Below are 5,000 nucleotides of genomic sequence, written 5' to 3'. Positions count from 1 at the left end.
ATTAGGTCAGGTGCTTGGTGTGTGTAATTCGATTATGTTTTAAAAGTATATATATATATATATATATATATATATATATATATATATATATATATATATATATATATATATATATATATTATTATTATTATTATTATTATTATTATTATTATTATTATTATTGGTTTCAGTCAGCCGGTCGTAAGTGCTATGATCTTATCTTGAGACGCTTCAACTTTGCATACTTTTCCTTCCTTTTGTTCGCTGGCGTTATGCTTTTGCGTAGCATTTAAGCCTCGGTTGAAAAATCTGTTCTTGTTTGTTCCGCTTTAGTCAATTGTTGGGTTTCCGTTGTTCTTCCTCTCGTCTTTATTTTATTTTATTTTATTTATTTATTTATTTTTTTGCTTGGTTGTCAAGACAGGGTATACAGTACTAAAAAACATTTCTCTCTCTCTCTCTCTCTCTCTCTCTCTCTCTCTCTCTCTCTCTCTCTCTCTCTCTCTCTCTCTCTCTTTCAGTTATTTATCCACCGAAGTTTTACAGTACAAGTACATCTCTCTCTCTCTCTCTCTCTCTCTCTCTCTCTCTCTCTCTCTCTCTCTCTCTCTCTCTCTCTCTCTCTCGCTGTCACTTGTTTTTCCACTGAAGTTTTACCAGTCTCTCTCTCTCTCTCTCTCTCTCTCTCTCTCTCTCTCTCTCTCTCTCTCTCTCTCTCTCTCTCGTTTACAGTTTTCTTTCTTTCCCCACAGTGCTAACAGCCTGTGCCAGTCTGCAGCCGCATTCTTATGCCTTTGATCGAATGTGTTAAAACCAAACTACCTCCGTGTCACAGGCGGAGGAGAGAGAGAGAGAGAGAGAGAGAGAGAGAGAGAGAGAGAGAGAGAGAGAGAGAGAGAGATCCATATGTTAACTTTTATAGGGGAGTGGAAATCGGAGTACGGGAAGCGCGTTTTTATTTTTTTTGTTTTCGTTTTTTTTTTTGAGTGGGAAAAAAGGGTTGTCGAAGAATTTTAAGGGATTGTAATTGGAACTATAATGAGAAGCCGAATAAGACGAGAGGGTTACAGGAGATTGATGGCATGTTATGGGAAGAGAGAGAGAGAGAGAGAGAGAGAGAGAGAGAAGAGAGAAAGGGAGGGGTGTTTAATGTATTGGGTGAAAGGGTTAGGCAAGAGTTCTTCGAAGAAGAGGGCGAGAGAAAAGTGAGGAAAGTTGTGGAGAGTGGTAATTAAGAAATACTATAGAGAGAGAGAGAGAGAGAGAGAGAGAGAGAGAGAGAGAGAGAGAGAGAGGCTTGCTTAACAGTACAAGTATTTTTTCGGGTAAGGAGAGAGAGAGAGAGAGAGAGAGAGAGAGAGAGAGAGTAGATGGGGATTCTGGCTTAACATTGCAAGTATTTTTTCATGTAAGTCGAGAGAGAGAGAGAGAGAGAGAGAGTGTAGATAGGGCTGCAGACTTAACAGTGTAAATATTTTTTTCGTGCAAGTGGCTACAGAGAGAGAGAGAGAGAGAGAGAGAGAGAGAGAGAGAGACAGACAGAGAGAGAGACAGAGAGAGAGAGAGAGACAGAGAGAGAGAGAAGAATAGATAGGGATCCAGGCTTAACAGTGCAAGTATTTTTTCGTGCAAGTGGCCACAGAGAGAGAGAGAGAGAGAGAGAGAGAGAGAGAGAGAGAGAGAGAGAAAGAGAGAAAAGAGCAGGCTTAACAGTGCAAGTATTTATGGATGTAAGTGGAGAATCGGCTTTAATTAAGCCGTCAAGACTATGAATAGAGAACAGACGCGGTTCCTGTTATCTGGGAGAGAGAGGCACAATCGAAAGCGAATTTCGCTGTTGAATTAAATGAAGAAGAAAATATCGCACTGACAGTATGCAATTTCACAGGGTTTATTCTCTCTCTCTCTCTCTCTCTCTCTCTCTCTCTCTCTCTCTCTCTCTCTCTCTCTCTCGGGCTTCAGATATTCATACTTTTAGTTTCTTGGTTGTTTGTTGTTATATTTTATTTTTTTTACGTGACTGTACGTGAAGTCGGAAGAATTTAGGAGAGGTTCTCTACATATCTTTAACCTTGACCTTGAAATTTTAAGCCAATTTGTTTTTACCATGTGATGTATATGCAGTATTATATATATATATATATATATATATATATATATATATATATATATATATATATGTATAGTATATATATATATATATATATATATATATATATATATATATATATATATATATATATATATATGCACATAGATCCGTGTATTTATTGTTTTTGTGTACACTCGTAATCTACAAACAATGACCTCTGCATTTATACCCACGTCGTCCAACCAAAAGCGAAGTAACGAGCCCAGGAAGAGCTTAAGGACCGTACGTAAATGCCCCTGGGGTCTCGGAACGTGCCATCAAGACCTTCTCTTTAGATTACCGTCATATTGGGCGGCATTGGTGCCCCCGGGGTGGCGGGAAGGGGGTCGTGTTAGAATGTTATAAAACACAATGTCACGATGACGAATTGCCGGAATAAGCTTTCGTTGCGCGTGAGGTGTGTGGGATCCATCCCTCTCCCTTGGGGGTCGGGATTGGGATCCCCGGGGGAACTGGTGTCCCCCGTGGGCGGGGGGAGGATACCTTTGGAGAACTATTGCCCGTCGTCGCTGTCTTTCGTCATCAGGGGAAAATGAGTTTCGCTGGGCGTGAGGCGTTTGGGATCCCTCCCTCCCCCGGGGGAGAGTGGGGGGATTGGGACCCCCTGGGGAACTGGGGACCCCGTGGGCGAAGAATATACCCCTGGAGAGTTATATCTGGTATACATCCATGAACCAGCAAATGACAAAGGAAAGTGCGATCCCTCTGGGGAGGTTGGGGGGAGAGTTGGACCACCGGGGGGGAATCGGGGTCCCCTGTGGGAGAAGAGGATACCCCAGGAGAGCTATTTCGAGCATACATTCATGACCCAGCAAATGACAAGGGGAAAGGAAAGGCCGTTTAGGAAGTATGAAGTGCGACACGGGACATATTGTATTTCGGGAGGTTATGAATGATAGTGGACAGGATCATACTTATATATACACCCGTGTCGTGTTCCGGAGACGTTTGTGAAGTGTTTATGAAGTGCCAGAGAGAGAGAGAGAGAGAGAGAGAGAGAGAGAGAGAGAGAGAGAGAGAATGCGTCTCGTATTTGTGTGCCGGGTTTTCTATTTTCTTTGGCGACATCACCGTGATGTTATTGCTCTTAGCGAATTGAGGTCGTGACCTGGACTGGACTAATAATATTTGTGTTGTCGAATGGGAAGTGTTGTCTCGGTCGAATATTTGAAAAGGATTTGCCCCCGCTAGAGGGTAGGTGCTGTCAGTGCACCTCACGTGGTGCACTTTAGGCGTTACTTAAGGTTCTTTGCAGCGTCCCTTCGGCCCCTAGCTGCAACCCCTTTCATTCCTTTTACTGTACCTCCATTCATATTCTCTTTCGTCTATCTTACTTTGCACATACTTCTAACAGTTGTTTCATAGTGCAACTGCGAGGTTGTCTTCCTGTTACACCTTTCAAACCTCCTCCACTTTCAGTTTCCGTGTCAGCGCCGACTGACCTCATAGGTCCCAACTCTTGCCCTTTGACCTAAACATCATATTCTATTCCAGAAAAGGATTCGGGATTCGTAGGAATATCAGTTTATATACTATGCAGAATTTTGTTTTAGACATTTTTGTGTATGCATTTTGTGTAATTACTCTCTCTCTCTCTCTCTCTCTCTCTCTCTCTCTCTCTCTCTCTCTCTCTCTCTCTCTCTCATGGATAGGCTGGAAATTATGTTCCTGTAAGTCGATTGTTGTGGGTTGCAGTTGAGGTGTGTGAGAGAGAAGAGAGAGAGAGAGAGAGAAATAATAAAATAAGAGATGTGTTATATAGGATTCTCTCTCGTAGAAACACAGGTATATGTATGTTTTTAAATATATATACGTATGTATATATAAATATATATATAGAAGTATATATATATATATATATATATATATATATATATATATATATATATATATATATATATACTATGTTTGTATGTATGTATGTATATATATGCATATATACACATGTATATATACACATATATACATATACGAACATACATACATTGTGTTTGTTATACACAGGAAACACTGAGCAAAATGAAAGCCGAAAGCCTCTCGACGCGTTGGACATATCAGACCTCTGAATTTGTCAACCTCAGTCACCTTTAAGCCCCTGAGATTCTTACTGTTGTGTCGACCTGAGAGAATCTTATAGTGTCGGATGCTCTCGAGAACGTCGAGAGACCAGGCCCTGAGGGGTAGCCGGCGCGTTTTTATTTTTATTGTGAACGCTGAGATTAACTGTCAGAATCCACAGAGAGACATCACAGTTTACGCAGTTTTATTCTTCTTGGATAGTTCGGTAGTAGATTTGAGATTGTGTGTGTGTTTGTGTATGTGTATATATATGTATATATATACACGTATATATATATATAATATATATACGTATATATCTATCTATATATATATATATATATATATATATATATATATATATATATATATATATATATATATATATATATATATATATATATATACGTATATATATACACATATACGTGTATATGTACGTATATATATATACATATATATACAAATATATATACATATATATATATTATATACATACATACATACATACATACATACATACATACATGTGCGGTATTGCAGGCTGTGAGAAAGAGAAGCAAGCACCATATTGCTTCTTTATAGCAGACATTTTGAGCAAGTGTCTATTTTTTTTTTTAATTACAGAGTTAGAAAAAAGAATTTTGAGTGAAATGCCGTAGGCAAATGTTCAATTTGGGTGCATGTGGGTGTTTGCAGATAGCCTGGAATTTTATCATTTTGTTACAGAGTTCACAATTACTTCATACGAAATTCAGATCTGTGAATTGGTGCATATTTTAGTCTTATTTTAAGTTTTCTGTAAAAGAAA

Source organism: Macrobrachium rosenbergii, chromosome 39 (assembly GCF_040412425.1).
Source record: "Macrobrachium rosenbergii isolate ZJJX-2024 chromosome 39, ASM4041242v1, whole genome shotgun sequence".
In the NCBI taxonomy this organism is placed as follows: domain Eukaryota; kingdom Metazoa; phylum Arthropoda; class Malacostraca; order Decapoda; family Palaemonidae; genus Macrobrachium; species Macrobrachium rosenbergii.
Note: the sequence above shows the minus strand (reverse complement) of the source record.